Source organism: Rhinatrema bivittatum, chromosome 6 (assembly GCF_901001135.1).
Source record: "Rhinatrema bivittatum chromosome 6, aRhiBiv1.1, whole genome shotgun sequence".
Taxonomy (NCBI): Eukaryota; Metazoa; Chordata; class Amphibia; order Gymnophiona; family Rhinatrematidae; genus Rhinatrema; species Rhinatrema bivittatum.
This window is the reverse complement of record NC_042620.1, coordinates 90,292,746-90,312,537: the sequence shown is the minus strand read 5'-3', so window position 1 is coordinate 90,312,537 and position 19,792 is coordinate 90,292,746. Positions and strand designations below refer to the sequence as shown.

Below are 19,792 nucleotides of genomic sequence, written 5' to 3'. Positions count from 1 at the left end.
GGGAGATGGGGACGAGAGCCCTGAACGGGACCAGAAGATTGGTATCATCAGAGAAATTTTAAGGGGCATTATTTCCTAACGGTAGGCCCAAGGCAAATTCCGTAAAGTAGCAAGGCATTGATAAATTAGTAGTGGATACTTACAGGTAGGATTTGGTGGAAGGATTTCAAGAAATGAATACCAAGACAGAGTAGGAGGTACAAAATCACTTCCTTCTCACTTGACCTCTGAAAGATGGATTACTGCTAGGTAAATATATTTGAATCTGAGTGAGCAGCCATTCTGACTTGTAAATCTTTCGTGGCAATGGAACCTAAGGTTGGATTGGTGTGATGTAAGTGTTACTAAATAAAATAAGAATGAAGTCTTAGAATATGCGGTACCGCACCATGGGGGGGAGTCATTCTTTAAAATGCGATAAGGCTCTAATGCACGTGATAGTGACCGCATCGTGATGTTAAAGTTTAAATGAGGGAAAAGGGGAGGGGTTCGGCCAGGGTTAGGACAATTTTTTTTTTCCCGGTACCGCTACTGGCGATAGTTTTAGACATTATCGCCGGCAGTAGCACCAGAAATAACACCACCTTTTACGGTGGCGCTATGGGGGGGGGGGGGGCAATAGCGTGTGCCGCATCGCAACCGTGGCAGGTGAAAACACACCGCCGAGATGCGACCAGGTGCACGCAGTCACCCTCCCCGCCCTTTTTTTTTTTCTTAGCGGCCCATCATTCCGGAATGTTGAATCTAGGCCTGCGCGTGAAAGCTGAGTGCCAGTGGTTGAGGCGAATCTTTCCAGCTATGTCTACACCTTTCTAGACGCTATGCGTTCCTACAGTTCTGTGCAAGAGAAGAGAGGTGGTTCTTTTGCGACGTAAGCTTCGTCCGTAGCCGGATGGGAATTTGGGGACATTCTTGGTGTCCTATTCATATGCCCGATAGCGTTCTAGTAGTGACAGAGCGCAGAATATGTTTCAGACTGGTAGCATACGTTTGTGTGTGTTATGAAGGGATTGTCCTTTCTTGCTGTGCAGTCCTGCCAAGGCAATGAGGCGCCAGCAGAAGTATGTAAATGAAACGATTTGTTTCCAGTTTTCACATTCCTCCATACCCGAGTCTTTCCCATATCTTGTATTGTGTGTATATATATATATATATATAATATATATTTTTATGTTCTTTCTATTTATGACAGTGGGCTTTTTCTAACAAGATTGAAAGATGCCTATTTTCTGTCATCTTTTTCTCCCCCTCCCCCCACATTGATCTGGACAGCTTAAGTGCTTTTTGACCCTGTTTTAAATAAGTAAAAATGAGCAAACTTGTTGAGATTTTGCCCTTCGTTTGAACCAGCATCCTAACCGAAGCATGCTCAGCATGCTTTCACCGTTCAATTCCAGGTGTCGGCGACAAGGTCAGGAGAGCAATTCTGCATATTCAAGAAGGAAGGGAAAGCAAGCAGAGGCATGGATTTGGGAATGCTTTTCAATACAGATATTTGTAGAAGGGGAAGTTGGGTTTCTTACATTTTTCCGGTGGTTGCAACACTTTCGATCTTCAGTGTCCCGATTTTAGAAACAAAATATAAATTTTGCCCAGTAGAAGCAAACATGACAGCAAAAAATAAAGATCATTTTAGCTTATCTGGTCTGCTCAGCACTAAAATCCCCAACCACTCCCTCAGAGATTCCCTGTGCTTGTCCCATGCTTTCTTGACGTTAGATACTGTCCTTGTCTCCATCGCCTCCAATGAGTGGTGGAGACGAAATCTTTTCATAGATGCCTCCTGAATCTACCCCCTCACCCCTTTCACCCTCCTCCCATGACTCCTTGACCAGCAGTCTCCTTTCCATTGAAAGAGGACCTGTCTCCTCCGCATCGATATCTTGAAATTTTAATTTCAATTAAAAAAAAAAAAATGGATATCCCGCCGCGCCATAGTTCGTGACAGGGTACAACAACATAATGTGATCATGCGGAGAGGAAGGCGATGTGTATTCACTGAATCTCTCCTAGTTTGAACGTCTCTCCATGCCACTGTCATTTTATAATCCCCCCCCCATCTTCCCACAAAACCCACTGCTGTACTGAAGCATGGAAAGAATTTCCAGAGCCGAGCCTTTGCAAGTTTTCCCTCTGTTTTATGTTTTAATTTTCCAAGTTGATTCTATTGGCCTTTTTCTCGAAAGAAACATTTGCATGGTGCTTGGAGGCTGCATTGAGAAGGAGGAATTGTTATATTTCAATTCTATCAGGTAATTTGTGTGGCTAACTGTTCATTATTATCAATGCCTCTGCATTAATGTTGTGCCTGTACGTTTTTTTTTTTTTATTTTTAACAAATCTGATTTTAGTGGTCTGACAGCAGCTGTCTGAAGGTTTAGTACATGTGGAGGTTGGGAGGATGTGGGATAGTGAATATGTGTGAAGGGATATGGATGTGGGGTGTGGGGGCTGTGTCTGTGGAGTTTGGGCTTATGAGTGTGTGTGTGAGAGATGGGGTTGGGGTGAGGGTTTGTGGGCATGTGTACATATTTTTGTATATGGAATGGATGGGGTTGTGGTGGGGGATGTGGGAGTGTTTAGGTTAGATGGGACATTTATGTTGGTGTGGGGATGTTTTTTTATGAGTTTGGGGTGTTTGCATGAAGGTTTGGGGGCATGTACGGGGGTATCAGTTCATATATATGGGAGTGGATGTGTTGGCAGATGTCTAGGCACATGTTTGACTTCAGAAGTAGTGGAGGAGATGGCTTTGAAGGGATCTTCTGGTGCCATCCTTTGCCAGCTGTTTGAGTTACTTTTCCTTGTCACTGTTTTGTCTCTGGGTGCTTGTGTTGCTCCGGGCCAAACAGCTGGCAGGATAAAGGGGGAAGGGGAGCACACTTTGCATGGCGCAGTCATCCCATAACTGTTTCCCATAGAATGCAATGAGGATAGTTTTGGAGGCTTAGTTTTCTGAAAATATTGACCCTAGCATTTCTGGTTTTCAGGCTTATCCAAGATATTCACACTTTCTTCCTGCACATCAAATTTGGTGAATTTCTGTCTCTTTTTTTTGTGTGTGTGTGTGTGAAAAGGGGGGGAGGGTCCTATAATTAAGGAGACATAAGATTTGGATGCTTTTTTTTTTCATAGAGATCAATAAATATCTTGCTGCCAGAATGTTTCTAAGTCTTCATCATAGGTAATTCAACAACAAACTTGTTTTTATTTCTGATAATATATATTTGAGCCTTTTCTCTTCCCTGCGTTATCTCGGCAGTGGGCTGAACATAACCATTTAATTGGATTACAATTAGGAAAGCAGCTGGTTTAAGATAATAAAATTACCAGCATAATTGCCATCGCAGGCCATTTTTCTGGTTCATGGTAAAGCAGTGCTGCGTTCGAGAGCTGGAATAGTGATTCTGGCTTTGCACTCGCTCTCAGAAAATCATGATTCTGCCGTGGTGCTGGCCTTCTGGTTTGGAGGGCAGAAAGCACTCTCTGGTGCCAAGAAACTGAGTTTGGAAGCAAGAGTTGATGAACCTGGAGGTCAAGCAGGGCAGCTCTCCAAGCTTTTCAGTGGCACGGATGCAGGTTGAGTTCACCTTATGCACCCTCCTTAGGACCACATCTATAAAAGTGGCAATGTAATGCTTGGTCCTGTAGAACGTGTCTGGTAATATTGCTTTTGCTGCTTGGACATAAATTGATAAAAGCTATTAAGAACATGTTTTTTCTGGGGCTTGGATAATTCTACTTTGCCAGCAGTCATATTCCTCAACTTTCCTCTGTGGTTGGACTATGTTTTTGTGTGTGTAGTTTATGGTGTGTAATATTGCCCTTTTTTTCCCCCTTCTGTTGTTGCTTTAAAATGCATTAGCCAGGATCTAAAGGTAAACTGCCAGGTGAGGAGATGCATGAGCTCATCAGTCATTGCAGACCTGGGCTGCCAGATGGCACAGCTGGAATTGCTTGTTTGAGCCTTCCAAGCCTAGAGCTGCAGGAGCTCACATATTCAGGGTAGTGGCCAGATGTGCAGGTAACCTCTGCACAGAACAGCCTTGGCAGGCTGGCTCTATCTGTTTCCAGCCTTCAACAACTTTTGAGAATTTTTTCCAAGCAATAAGCACTGATGGATATTGAGACCAGCTTTTGCTTTTACAGAATAAATGTGCCGTTCTCTGTTCAGATTTTGTGCTTGTGGGTGGTATTGCACAAAACTAATAAAATGGTTGACGTTTATCATGGCTTCTCATAAATGAAATTCTTAGAAGTGAGTCTAATGGCCAGTCTTTGCCAGCGAGCATTTCTCCGTCACTGCATTGCTGTGATGGTGACCTCTGATTGCTGTCATTCATCTGCTTATCTCATTCACATTCATTAGGGGAGATGGTTTGAGTCAGAACAAGATGATTCAAGGAGGCAAGCTGAAAGTATCTCAATCCATCAGTATCAGCCTGCATTAAATGACCTTTCTTAGGATACTGAGGACACAGTAAACTGTATTAATATTATTTTTTTGTTAAAAAAAATAAAGCATTTAGGTTTAGCTACTGACTCGCTTACCTGCAGCAAAGTGCATCATTTTTCTTTTTTTCATGAGAAGTTAACTGTCTTCCACCACTTTTCCCACCCCCTCTCTCACGTCCTTTCTTATTCAATGCATAGCAACAGTTTGGGATTTACTAGAAAGGAGTCAGAAAAGCAGCTGTAAAGAGCTACGGGAAAATCTTTGCTCTCTGTTTCCTCTCCTCTCAGGGTCCCCTGATTACACCGAGCGAGCAGGGTCCTTGGCCGCTCTGAGAAGAGGACACGGGGCTATTCTGAGCATACCCTGTCAGGCAGGAAAACTCATGCCCAGCTGCCTAGTCAAATGTTTTCTTTTTAATCACTACTATTAAATTCTTTTTATCTTACGGAGTAGAAAATCTGCTCCATGCCAGCGTTTTATTATTGTCACCAGGCAAGCACATGGAATAATTTTTCTGCCAGCACTAGCATTCTACAGAAATCAAACTTACCCCTATATACTCCATTTAATTTACAGGCAAACTGTGATTTCACTTCTGTTCTGACTGTGCTGGCTAATCTTAAAATACACAAAAGAGCAAACTGTTTTCTTATGTCAGCTAACTTTGCAAAATTACACCTTGTGCTGGCTTGTACTTTTTTTTTTGTTTTTGTTTTACTCTGCTACCCAAGGTGTCCCTCCTCCCACTCATTCCCTTTCTATTTAAGTTCCTATACCCACATTTAACTGGAAGCATATGGTACAACCCCTATAGTGGCACCCAGCTGGGTGTGAGAGAGGAATAAGACTTGGCATTTAGATTTTCCAAAGGGACAGGAGCAGAGAGATCAGTGTTGTGGCCATCTTGCATGGCCTTCCGGCTTCTCCTACAAATTAGCACATTCATAACTGCGCTCACTGCTGCTAGAAAGCTTGAGCCATTTAAAATGTCATATTTTCTTTTAATTGAGTTTCCTGGGCAGTCAGAATCCTGACTTGGAGGGCATGAGGTCGAGAGAGAGTTCTAGACCTCTTTCAGTTCAGATCCAGGCCAGGGCTGGTCTAGCAGTACCAAGGAGTTGCAGCTAATTTACCAGTAATGGGTTCAACCCAAAGCAGCATCCGTAGACTGATGTTTCATTCCAGTTTCAGATTAATTATTTATATTTAGCCTATGCTTTTTCATTGGCAGTTCAAGAAGAGTTATATTCAGGTACTGTAAAAATCACCCTATCCCTAGAGGGCTTACAATCTACGTTTGTACCTGAGGTAATTGAGGGTGTAGTGACTTGGCAAGGTCACAAGGATCATCCGTGGAACCTGAATCCTGGCTTCCCTGGTTCTTAGCCGGTCTTGCTAGGCTGGTCTTCCACCTCCTATGCAGAAGCGCAGGGTCTTGAGTTCCAAGTGTAGGGCCAGGAACAGCTTCTTGGTTCCCAGCTAACCCTGGTCGGGGCCAGATGTAACCCGATTCTTCAGGGGTTTGCATATTGGCTACCACAACTCGTCACCTTCAGAACCTCGGCTTTCCCTAAGCCGAAACGTTAGCCTAGTGTCCAGAGCACCATCCTGCTCCTGATCATATCCCATCGGTTGCCAGATTGAACACAAGCGCACTGCAAAAGCATTGTAACTGGTTTTGTGACTTAATGTACTTATGGGATGGGGGTAGGATAAGTGAACAACACTATACGGTGTTGGCAGTTGAGGGGAGGAAGGAGTGGGAGCAAAAATTGATTAGCGTGTGGAAGTTTATATACTCATCTACTTAAGGAAGTAGAAAACCAGAGCAAGAAACTCAATAGGGCAGACTGAATGGGCCACTTGAGCTTTATTTTTTTGGCATTTACTACATTATTGCACAGCCAATGAAAGGAGGAACAGTCTTGTGTATTTAATCACCTCCCCGACTTACATTGTAGGCTGGTTGGCGTAGAGAGAGTTTCTTGCCTCTGGATTTCCCGTGCGCTCGCACTTTGTGCCCTCTCCCTCAGCTTTTGCTTTCTGTACCTTCTTAACAGAGTGTGTTTTGCAGTATGTGCCGTGGAAATGCTGATGTACAGCTCAGGTAAATCCAGTCAGGATGTTCATGCCTTGCAAGGAGCCATTTTAAAACTCCTTGTCTTTCCTGTTCTAATAATTAAATTGTGACTGTAGGTGATTCACAGCAGAGGTCAAAATGTCCTTTATATGCCAGCAACACGCATTAAGAACCATGTGAGAGAGAGTAAAGTGATCCCTAATTAGCAGCAGCAATTTGATAGGTCTAATAATGAAATAGGCCACATTGAAATATGTTGCTCCTTAATGCCTCTTTAAAGAAAAGCAAACTTCTTTGATTGGCGTAGCAAACCATGTAGGCAGAAAGCAAATCCATCTTGATTGTTTAAAATTCTGTGCTTTAGAATTGGTTATATATACAGATTTTCTTAACCACATTTTTTAGCTTTAGGTTAGCTACTTTCACCAAATACTTTTGTAGTGATATGAGTAAGGAGAAACTGGATGGTATGTTAAGCTCTGGAAGTTTCCAGTATAATGGTCCCTCCGGGCAACTGCCAGTAGTGCCCTGAGTGAGCCCTTAGGGGAGTTAGATCAGTGTAGGTTAGAGGACGGGGGAGGTTACCATCTGTATAGCTCCTCCTTTTGAGGGTGCTGGAATGGCCGTCCCCCTGGGAAGGTTTTGTTTTTTTTTTGTTTTGTTTTTTTTTAAGCAGCTCCCTACAAGAGAGACTGTGGGCAGTCCTTTTAGATTTGCTGAGAGTCGGGAGGCAGTAGGAGCATTGTATGAATTTGGATTTTCAAGCTCACTTGGTGGAACCAGGCACACACCCTGCCTGGGGATCCTGAGCAGGGTCGGGAGGTGATTCCTTCCAGTCCACTCACTGGCTGGTTGAGATTTCCCTCTGGGTTGGCTTTTTTTTTTTTTTTTTTTTTTTTTAATACACTTTTTCATGGTAAGAGCCTTGTTTCCCCCAGTCACGGAGTCCCCCATGCCCTGGGACCAGGTGATACGCTTGGTAGGTAAGACCTGCTCCTCCACATCATCAGCAAGAAAGGAGGCATGGTGGTGACCTGCAAGGAAGAACTTGGGTGTTCGAAGGGGAAAAGACTTTGGTTTGTGAGATCTAGGAGGAAGAGTTTTTTTGTCTTCCCTTCCTTCTTGCATTGGAGCAGTTTGTTCTCAGGGATCCCATCCATCAGGGATTCAAAACAGACTGAGAGAAGTATCTGTTAACCATGAGTAAAAAACTAAGAACATCTGAGGACACCATCTGGAATCTTCAACCCCTGGGGGGGGGGAGAGAGGTTTGGGAATCTCTGTGCAGAGACTGTATCTTTACCTTTGACTAGTTTTGGAAGGGGTTTTCCTGCACAACTGAAGGATAACCTGCCCATCTGGGAACTCCACTTATCCACCCTCCAGGACGTGGGCTGTTTCCCTTGCCCTGGTAACCGAGAAGCTTGCACAGATAGAGGGGAAGAACTGTAACAAAAGCGAAATTCTGTGGTGCTGAGGACAAAGTTTTTTGTGCTATATTTCATCTGACTTTTGCAACACTAAAAACTTTAATTTTGGACACTAAACCATTGGCTTCAGTGTTCTATTTTACACATTAGGAGTCACTCTGGGTCCTGAAAATTAAGTCTTTCTCCCCACCAACAAAGGCTTCAAACTCTGGGGGAAAGAAATAGTGTATCAGCTAGCCTGGAGTGGTTCTGCCCATCCTTGTACTGCTTCTGGAGATGCTCAATGTGTTTATCGGTGCATTACCGACCCAGCTGGCCTTCCCCTACCAATACGTTGGTCATCGCCGGTTACTCCTCCAAGGAAGCTCCACCGAGGCCAGTGGAGATGCCAAGGCCTTTAGTTCCTAATCAAGTTCCATCAGTGCCTGCAGCTCTGGACGTAGGCCGAGCACCTAGGGCCCCATCCCCTGCAGCATATATCGAGAATGAGGGTCCCTATGATCCCTGGGGGGATGATCAAACTGAGTCCTCCTTCGAGGACTCGGATGGACTCTTGTCAGACCCTTCTCTAGATGAGCGAAGGAGGTCTCCGCCTGAGGACCTAACCTTCTCAGGTTTTATGAGGATGATGGCGGAGTCCATCCCATTCCAGCTTTTAACTGAAGAGGATGCCAGGCACAAAATGCTTGAGATCCTTCAGTTCGTGGAGCCTCCTAAGGAGATCATGGTGGTCCCGGTACCCAAGGTCCTTCAGGATTTGCTGAGTATTTGGCAATACCCCCTCACAGTGCCTCCCCATTTACAAGGCGGACGGGGGTTTACCTCATCCAGAAGGCTGCTGGATTCAATAAGCATCTGCTTCCTCACCAGTCGGCAGTGGTCAAATCCGCCCTCAAAAGGACCAAGCGCTGTCTCACCCATTCCTTGGCTCCGATGAACGCTCTTGGGAGGAAAGTGTTCCAAGGCATCATACTTATTACCTGCATCGCCACCTACCAGCTCTATATGAACCAATACTCGCGGGACATCTAGAAGTAGGTGCAAGAGATGGCTGAGCAGCTGCCTCAACAGCAGCAAGACACCCTCATGTTGCTGGTGCACAAGGGTCTGGTGTGTGGGGAAGCACAAGGTCTGTGCGAGCTAAGATGGTTTCGAGACAGCATCGAGGGTCTCTACATTAGGAATCGAGGCCCACAGAATGGCATGGCTGTGGGTCTCAGATCTCTGACCAGAGGTGCAGGAAAGACTTGCTGATGTGCTGTGTACTGGAGAGAATCTCTTTGGAAACAGGGTGAGGGATGCTGTGGCCCAACTTCGGGACCATCATGAAACCCTCCAACAACTCTCTACTAGTACTCCGGACCAGACCTCCTCCTCTAGGAGGCTGTTGAGGCTTGGACCCAGGAGCTTCAGGACAGCATGGTTTACTAGGGTCTTATAGTGTATTTCCATAGGGTCCTGCTGAGGTTCATGGTAGCATGACGGAGGAAGAGGCATTTTCAAAACATTCAAATGCTGACACCTCCTCAAGAATGATTTATAAAATAACATAAAAATCAGATCCCAAAGAGGGATTGTTGAAGCTTTTCTTTGAGCTGCCATCTGAATTGCCTAAGACTCTCTTACTAATGTTGCCTTCCATGTATAGAATCTACCGGGTTGGTTTTGATTGCCTTTCATCCAGATGATTTTTGGCATGCTGTACCCCTGGCAGTTTTCCAGCGTTGCATTTGCAGTTTTTATCTCTGCAACAAGCTCTTTACAAGGAAAGTGGAAGCAATCCTGTAATAAACATTTTTAGATGTTACTCAGTCGACTGCTCTCTTTAGCAATCCAGGCGTACAAGCAATTTTTATAACTGTGAAATCTGTTTGCTGGCGCTCTTCATCGATTTAGTTGTTCGGGGGGGGGGGAAGATGCTGGCCTCTTCTGCAGATCTCTGCAATCCTAAACTGTCACACATCATTGAAGGCCTTTTGATTTGTACAGATCCATATGAACTTTTTCTCTTTCTTGTAATCTTGAGTGTTGAGGGAGGCTCATGAGCGCGAGAAGCCACATCAGTTTCAGAATTTTATGCTATAGCTGGTTTGTCTGTTATATTCGAACAGCACATATCTTGCTTTTTTAATAACCTTTTTTTTTTTTTTTTTAGATCTATAGTAGCTTTCTCCATTTTCTTCTGTCCCTCCCATCCTCTCCCCTCTCCTCTCAGCATGGATATCTGCACTTAATACCACTGCAGGCACCCACCCAGCAGAGTCTCTCAATTATGATCAATATGATGTGACTTGGAGTTTGGGCTCAATAACACAAAAGCACTTAGATATCCTTTTGCAGTGTTTTGACCCCTGGGGTGAACCACTTTAGAGAGAACCATTTGCCTATTGAAAGTGAGAAACTTATTATTCTGCCCAGCTGTGATTCCATATTAGGGCAATGACACTAAGCAGCAGACCTTCAAATCAGCCCATTAATGTGGAAGAATGTACCGCTCGTAGCAGATCGACAACCAGTTGCAGTAATTAACTTTGGGCAACAAGTCTATTACAAAGTTAAATCTAAACTTAACAAAAACTGAAGTTGATTTGAAATAGACCTGGGGGATCAAAAGAGCCTAGTATTAAAGAGAAAATAAATGCTAACCAGAGGTAATGCTCCTGCCCATGGTCCAAAAATATGGAACTCGCTGCCGTTGGACATAAGGCTCGAATCACATCCACACTCTCTTTTTAAAAAAAAACAAAACTTAAGACATGATTTTTTTGAACAGGCATTCTCATAGTGAAGTTGGTCTCCTAGCTTTTATAATTTTAGCTTACTGCAATTATCTACCTATTTTAATCCTAGTTTAATGGGCAGCTAGAGTTTTGTTAAATTGCAATAATACAATCAAAATGTATTTTTAAAATGTATTACATGTTGTTTTAGTTCATTTTACCTATTTATTATGTTATATACTCTGGATTTTAATATGTCTTGCGATGTAAACCGATATGAAGCTTCTATGAATATTGGTATATAAAAAGTGAATGAATAAATCATAGTGAGCAAGACCAGCTGGGAAAAAAAAGTGTATGGCTGTCCACTAAACATGCAGCTTGAAGAACAAAGCTTTAGTACTTTCTCGGATGCAATTGTTTCATTTCTTATGATCAGTACACAAGAAATTGGTTAACACAATTTGAGCAATAAAACCATCATCAAGGCTTCAGTTTGTCATTTTCCATTCGTTCGCCTCTTTGTAAGCTTTCGGTCTCGACATCCTGCCAAAAAACACAGAATATGAAGCCATGAAAAATACATCTCGATAATGGGGATAGGATGTTAAAGTTGTGACAACTTTAGGGATAACCAGCACTGCAGTTATACCTAAATGTTCTTTCTGCAAAATACAGAGCACATATATATTTGTGTCTTCCTCAGAATTTTACTTCCACATTCTTAGCATTTCCTGAAATTTTATGAAACTTTACTGGGTTTGGGAAGTAGATGGACCCAGTGTTACCGGGTGTGCCGCTCCGTGCAATTGCACGGTTTGCACACCCGGTGAGGGTGGTGGACGGGGCCCACCAGGAGCAGCGAAAACTCCTGCAGCTGCCGGTGAACTCCATCCCACCAGCGGCAGAAGATAAAAAATCTGCATGCCAGCTGAAGAAGAGGGAGCTCATTTTTCAGCTCCTCCTTATGTGCCAGCCGGCTGGTCCTGCAGTAAACCCTTGCAGTGCTAGCATTTCCTGTATGCTCATCTCGTACATGGTGAGATGAGCATACAGGAAGTGGTAACACCGCGAGTGTTGAATACTGCAAGACCGGCCGGCACACGAAAAGGAGCCACAGGAAGGACTTCAGCAGCAGTGCAAGCAATCTTATCCTTTCCCAAGAAGTAAGGCATGGGTGGTGACAACAGCAGAAGAGAAATAAGAGACCCGTGGGCCCTGCCTGCATAGAATTACTTGTATATGTGAATGGTAGCTAGGGGAGGGGGAATATGTGTGTGAATGGGAGCTTGCCTGGGTGGATTTGTGTGTGTCTGTGTCTGGTGGGGGGGGGGGGGGAGATGGATGTGAATGGGAGCCTGCCTGGGGGGGGGGTGTGATAACACCTATTTGGCAATATTCTTTTTATTAGTATGATTTTATTATGATCGATTTATATTTCTTGATTATATTGTTTGACTTATGAGGACTAATGATGTTTCATGATGGTTTTTCCATTGCTTCTATCTACACATTTTTATTTATACTTTATGGTCTCTTTATTTAGTATTTGGTGAAGGTCTGTCTGTTCATCATGTGTAAGCGAGGTGAGGGATTCTGCTAGCATATAATTTCTATGTAGAAAACCAGACAAACCAGTCTGCGCTGAATCCCTAATAGGAGTTTTAGGGCCTGGTGTAATATTTACCTTTTCATCAATAGGGGTTGTTCCTGTTTGAGTGCTTGCAGTTGTTTTATAGGAATTTTACTATATTGCTATCATTCAGTTTACTCAAGGCTGTCCAAGGGCCAAACCCACACCTAACATGCGTTACAATAGGCCTAGTACTATATGGTTCCACGTGTCTTTTTCTGCAGGGTTTTCTGCATGGCATATCAGTGCATGTTTTTCTGTACAACAAACTGGTGCCAGCTACAGAGCCCAGCCGGCATCAATTGTATGTACTGGTAGGTGGGGCAGGAGCACCTGGGGATCATTCCTGTACAATATAGAAATTTTGGACTTGTAGATGTTGTAAACTAGGTTCATGAGAGTGTCAGCTTTGACCGTTTGGATTGTTGGAGGGAGTAGGGCTTTTTTTTGGCAGCGATAGGGGGGGGGGATCTGGGACAGTTTCTATAATGTGCTGGTTATTGGGGAAGACACAAATTTTGTTAAAGAACCAGGATGGGGGAGGCAGCGCAGCACTTTTCCGCACAGGACAGCAAAAATGTTAGCACCGGCCCTGGGAGTAGAAAAAAACAAACAGGAGCAGCAGGTAAGTTAAAAAGGGAAGACGAGATGTACAGAGAAACTAAAGAGAGAATAGGGAGGACATTTGGTTAGAAGAGAGCAAAAGGGAAGATTACATAGCTTATGAGAGTTGGGTGCTCAGTAGATAAATCTATGGGATGAAGGTCAAGTTCATACTGAAGTCTTTCTGAAATGAGTTTATTCATTATAATAGTTTAAGCTTGGGAGCTAAAGGTCCACGCAGCAAGACATCACATGTGGTTTATTAGAAGTATCAGTCTGCACAGAAAAGGCTGAAAGTTGAATGCCAAGCTGCAGTGAAAGTTCTGGGGCAGGGGAGAGCTGCAGTCCTCCGCCTCGTGTAACGCGGGAGCGAGGTGTGGTAGACAGCATGGGCACGAGCTTTCTGTGCAAGTTCCCAACACCAGTTTTTAATTGGTGCAATGGTAGCACAAATTCCATTGCGTTGGGTCCCTGCAGGCAGCAAGAAAGAGGAGCGGTTGCTGCCTTTGTCTAGCGCAATGGCCGAGGAAGGAGGTAGGAGTCGTCGTCCCCAGGTCTGGCCCAAGGAGCTGCATCAAGTGTTGACGGGCACACCCAGAAGAAAAAAGTAGGAATCCTGATGCTGTGTGTGAGAAGTGAACATGTGAGTGTTAAGAGAGAGAGAGTGTGCATGGGAAAATGAAATGTGTGTGTGTGTGCTTATAAGAGAGGATAAGGCTTGGGTGCAGCCCCCCAAATGCACAAGAATCTTAGCCCCTTTGGAAATCGGAGGTTCTCAGGTATGCATTTCAGTCCATGCTCTAGTCCTGGGGGGGGGGGGGGGGGGGATTCTGCGCTCTACAGTTGCACAGGAATTGCTAAGACTTCCTCTTCTGTGCCGAATTCTGCATTTTCCCAGCTGCCTGCCGCATGGGGACCAGGGAGGCAGCAGCACAGGCCAGAAGAAGGAACCATTGAACGTCGGCTCTCACCAGCCCGGAAGAAAGAAGCACCTGTGGCCATGTTGGCCCGGGCGTGCAAGAAGACGAAGAGTCTATGCCTGCGGTTGCAGGCCTGAAGAGAGAAGAGGCTGCGGCGGTGGGGGGGTCTTCCCACACGATTGACAGAGAAAGGGAATAGTGGGAGTGAAGCCTAAGACAACTGGAGAGGGGATTTGGGGGATAGGAGAGAGGAGAGTGCTGGGGAGGGAGAAGAAGAAAAAGCTGGGGATTTGCTGAGCGGAGGAGAAGAGAGAGAAAGCTGGAGTGGGAGGGCTTGCTGAGAAGGGAGGGTTTGAGCTTAGTAGGGCAGAGATAAATGAAAAGAGAAAGTTGAGGAGGGAATCTAGCCTGGGCAGGGGGTCCAAGACATCAAGTGGGTGAAAGAGCTGGGGAGGGTTGAGCCTGGAGACCGGAAAAGCTGCAGGTGGAGGCGAGGAGCCAGGCCTTGTGATGGAAAAATTATGCATCTTTGAATAATTTTTTTGTGTATCACATTGTAAATTTAATTATTCTGAGATGGTGATTATAGTATGTTGTTTTAAACAAACAGTCTGCAGCACTGTAAAATATTGTGTGCGGGATTTTTACTCTCTTCATGCAGATTTTCCCCTCAGTCTGCTTGTGACCAGCAGATGGGTTCTGCAGATGCTCTCGGGACCTCCTGCCGAACACGATCACGGACTGGCAGCACCTTCCCTTTGCCGTGTGGCATGGCTTTGCCATCCCTGAACTGAAGCTGGTGTCTCCTTTTAAAGGACCACTACTTCACTGGCTAGTGGAGCCCGCCTTTCAACCATGGTCAAGGATGAATTTATTATGGTGGCAAGCAAATTTGCGCAGCCGCTGCCCAATTAACCCGTGAACTGGAGATATAAATGAGCACTTTAATTTCTCAGTTTGTGTAAGCTTTACATAAGTGAGGAACATCGGTATCTTCACGTTGTTGCTACAGTACTGAGAGCGAGGTAATAAGCACTCAGCTAGGAGTGTGGTGCTGGTAAGGGTTTTACAGTATATTGCAGAAATATATCGTTCCATCTGGAAGGTAGAAGTGAAAGGGACTGGGAACCAGAGTAGCAAGTGTAAGAGTTGTGTATTGCACCAAAGCTATATTAATATGGAAGACATTTATTCCTGTTGCAAGTTCCCATCTTGCATGGAACCAGAATGTAGTGGATGGGGTAGAAAATCTCTCTCTCGTGCTTTCTGTGTAGCGCAGGTTGTGGTCTCCTAGGAAAACTTCAGTTCTACAGTCGCTGGCTGGCAGTATTCAGGTCTTCTTTCATTAGCTTGCACATGCCATGCATTTATCCTGTTACAATGTAATATTTTTAATCAGGAAGGTAAATAATGGATGTGGCATGTGGTGGTGATGTGTTTGTTTGTTTTGTTTTTTTTTTTAAGGCCGCATCGGTGTATAGTAAATGCCTTGGGTTTTCTGTGTGTAAATCTGAAAACATGTTTATAAGGCACTCTGTTTGTTTCCTGCTACAGGGCGATGGAGCAGACCCTGTGCACCTGCGCATTCATTAGCGCTGCAGGTCCACAGGGGCTTTTCCATCGCCCGTTGGCTTTTCTTAGTAAGCTCCGGAGGGCTAAAGCTGTCTTGGACACCCATGGCTTCTGGTTTTTTTTTTTGTTTTCATGAACTGCTTATATTACAGCGCCTTAGGTCTCTGGAGCTTTAAACACATGCTGTTTGCACTTGGAGTCGCGTTTTGCATTTTGCTCAAGCTTCACTGACATTTTCAAAACTTCCTTATCTTTATTTTTATTCCACGAGCGCCAAGGGATTCTATTGCCTCCTTTTTTTTTTTTTTTTTTTTTTTAACGTGACAGCCATATCTCTCCTGCACTCACCAGTGGGTGCAGATTTTCCAATCCCTGCATAAAACTGTTTGCTGGAACCTATTTGTAAGCATTTTATCAAGGCCCCAAATATTTTGCATGCATATTTACCTGAAGCAGTAACATGCCTTCCCCCTCCCCCAACCTTACAATTAATCCTGTTTTACACAAACATTGTGCTCGTTAGAAAGAGGTAGCGGTGTGTGTTTATTGCCCATGGGGTAGTTCCATTTCGTACCAGTTTGATATTAAAGTGCAATTCCATTTTTTACTGAAAGCAACCTTACGTTTCCGTCAATAGGCATTATGTTTTGATTGGACATTTCTGACTTTCTGGGCACATACTGGATAATGTAATGACTAGTTGATTGACTGTAATTGGTGCTAGCTTTTATTTGGTAGCCTTATCATTTACCAGACCATTGTGTAGTGCTGGGAGAAGTACTCGTGCAGTGGGAGAATGTGAGTGAGTACATGGCTTGGTGCTACTCTGCTTCTATTGCAGAACTTTCATTATGCACAATAGCTTGACCCTTACCTACTATGCTTGTTGTAAGCCTACAGAATCCTCTCTGGTGTAATATTTCCTCAAATTGAATCCCAGTTACACCTCATACAGCACACAAAGCTAAAATATAATAAAACCTCTGTTGCTGACAAGATCTGATTCCAAAAGCCGTATCATTTTGCTAGCTGTGGGGGAGGGGGTGGAAGTTGCTGTTTTCAAAATTAACAATATTAAATGTTGCATAATGCAGTATGAATATGCATATGTGCAGTTTTGATTAAGGTAGCTTTAGATGTTCATACGGACCTGAATTATTTAGTTCAGGTTAATGCTTACATGAAATAGAATAGCAAAGCACTGTTCTTCAATATGAAGCAGTATTTTGTCTCTTCCTCAGACATTCTGTCTCTGATCACTTGGAGAATAAATGCAATATGTCACATGTCTCAAAACTGCCTGATTTGTTGATTCTTGGAATAAAACTTAAAAGATATATCTAAAAAAAAAATCAGCATTTTTTTTTTTATTCTGTAAGTTGTTAGATTCCGTGTCACAGGAAGAAAATAATGCTCTGTAACTGACAGTAGTATTCCAGTGCCTTGTTGCCATACTTTGCACAACTACAAAATAGGACAGTTTCTAAATGTATAAATTGGTATTTTTAGTTCACTTTGCCTGAGAGTTGATTTCATCCTACTGGACACTTTGCCTACAAAACTTAGACTAATTCAGGCGCCCTGGCAATGTGCTGAGACGATGGGTAAAGTACTAGGTAGGAAGGATTTTTTGTAATGTATCTGAAGGCTGACTTTCCAGCACTGTCTTTCTCCCTTTGATGGGTACTGAGCAGACTTTACCAGTTTTTACAGAAAGCTAGGAAATAAGTTGCAAACAAAAGTCCTAGAAACGTAGATGCAGACAAGATAATTGAAGGCCACAGGATCTTGAGGTGCTGCGAGACAGGATGAGGAGTACTGTAAGTGTGCAAATACCAGGGCACTTTGTGGACAATATTCATGACAAATAGAAATATCAGAAATGGTTAAACCAAAAAAAACCCCTTTTTATTGGACTAAGATAATACATTTCTTGACTAGCTTTCACGAGCTAATGCTCTCTTCATCAGTTCAGAATTCAAATGAGCAAACAATGACATTACTAGGGAATATGAAGTAACGTGGCTGCATAAGTGAATCATAAAAAGGCATTCCAGTGGTAGGGGTGTGGGGGGAAGGAATGACGGAGGTGACAGGCAATAGAATTTTATGTTTCACAATGTGGTAGGAATCCTAGCAGCTTGATTTTTAAAAGCATTGCTCGCGCAAAAACAGCCCCATTCACATGTATGTGTGGGCTGTGCGCAAGCAACGCAAATTTTAAGAAGCCGGGAATTACGCGTGTACATACCTGTGTGCGCATTAAGAATAAGGAGGCAGAAGTTACGCAGGTAACTTTACTACTGGTCCTGATGAAGCACAAGGAGAGAGAGACTTTTTTTTTTTATTTGTTTTAAAGGGCCAATCTCACCCTCTCTATATATCCCACTGTAAGGTGGGTTTTGGGGACAGTGTTTTGAGGAGAGAGTGTCAGATTGGCCCTTTAAAAGAGTCAGTCTCTCTCTCGATCTCTCTCTCGACAATTTGCATGCCCACCCAATATGCGCGTTTATGGGTGCACGTGCGCACCTTTTAAAATTTACTTGTAGATCTTTATTGCATCCTCAAGTGGACAAATGCAGCAGCCAAATCTACTTTATCCTTAAATAGAAATATGAATTATTGCTCTGCTCTGTCCTGCTCCCAGACTGTACCCGTACAGCACCAGCTGCTGGGATGAGACTGGGAAACCTGAAGCTTGCTTGAAGCTCGTCTTGTCTTGCTCCCTTCCCTGCTGACATCACTTCCTCCCCAGCACCAGCCTCCTTGCTGGTCACCCTGGGAGACGATGTTCTTTCCTGTGCTCATGGAATAATACATCTTTACCCCCCTCCCCCATTATGGAGCTGACTTGCCAGTTGGTACAGGATCGTTGTCACTGGGGGCGGGGGGGGGGGGTGGATCAGGGCCTGGGGTCATCGCTCTGTGGGCTTTGTTTTTCTATTTTTAAACTTTTTATGGGTGTCGGGGCCATCTCGACTGGTGGTCCCGGGTTGAGAGGGGAGACAGCACTGACCCTCACGCAGCTTTTTTTTTTCTGCCCTTTTAAATGTGCAGCAGGAGCCTTGGGACCCATGTTGGGGTCTTTGGCCTCCCACTGCACATCTAACTCATTTCAAAGAGGTGGTGTTTTATCACAAAGTTCTACCTTCTTGGTCGGCCGTGATAAAATATTAACATCAAATTGACTATGCATGACCTTCTTTGTATGCATTTGCATTAGTCATGCATGCAGATCACATGCAAAGAAAGTCATTGAAATAAGGGATGGTATTTGGGTGGGCAGGTGCAAAATATGGCGTATATTGCGGCGGTATCACCGTGATAGTGCGCGATATAATGCCTGTTAGAGCAGTAACATGACTTGTTGTATCACCCAGTTAGATTGTATGCCCTCTGGTGATAGGGAAATACCCACAGTACCTGAATGTAATATACTTGAAAAGCAAAATAAAAAAAATCAAATTATTTTGGAGCAGCAGCCTATTTTCCTCCCCCCCCCCCCCCCCCCCAAACATTGTTTTTAAAGACATGGCAAAAGGCAAAATGTCTTACTTCTCTCCTATTTCTTATGCATTTCTAAACATTCAACAAAGAATTTTAACAGAGTTCAAAGGAGGAGACAGAAAAGAAAATGATCAGGTTCCTCGCCTAGGATGCAGGGGCAGAATGATAGGAGAGCTAGTTCTCAGGCACAAACTGAAACCACTGCAAAACTGTAATTATACTGCCTATCCTGCAGTGAGATGCATATCACTACTACTACCACCACCATTACTACTATTGATTATACATATAGTGCTATAAATATATACAGCATTGTTTAAACATATACATGAGAGTCCCTTCTCAGTAGAGCTTATAATGCTAGTCAGAAACACACAAGGAGAGATTGTTTTCAGTAGGAATTATTAAATCTTGAAGGTCATGGTCAGGAAGAGCCAGGGTTTTACGTTTAGAAGTAGCCTCAAAAAGGGGAGTGCTAGGTGGGATTTAAATATGATAAGAGGCAGCACCCTGGGTTGTCTCTCCTGGAGGAATATACATGTAACTCCCTCGTGGTTTAGAGGTTCCAAAACAGGGGTCACAGCAGAAGACCCTGGGGCCACTGTCTCCCAAATTACTCATCTCTCCTGCCCAACCATCCATAACACTACAGTAAGCCATCAAGGGGTCTGGGGTTTAACCAGTAGGGAGGAGGACAAGCCTCTGGGGCCCTAAGCTCCTGGGGGTTAGGTACTTTGTGTGGTCTCCCACAACCAAACAGCTTCTCTCCTACTTGTACTCACGTAGGCAGATCTCTGCTTGGTAGGCTGGTTCATGAATTGTAAATGAGCAGGCAGAGGTTTGGAGAGGTATTCAACTATAAAATAGTTTT

General features: G+C 44.0%; 1 protein-coding gene across 8 annotated transcripts in view; it reads left to right on the top strand.

Annotated features, from left to right (window-relative positions):
* The window catches only part of RBMS1 (RNA binding motif single stranded interacting protein 1), a 417,298-nt gene that overhangs the window by 253,179 nt on the left and 144,327 nt on the right, over positions 1–19,792 (top strand). The window lies entirely within an intron of this gene.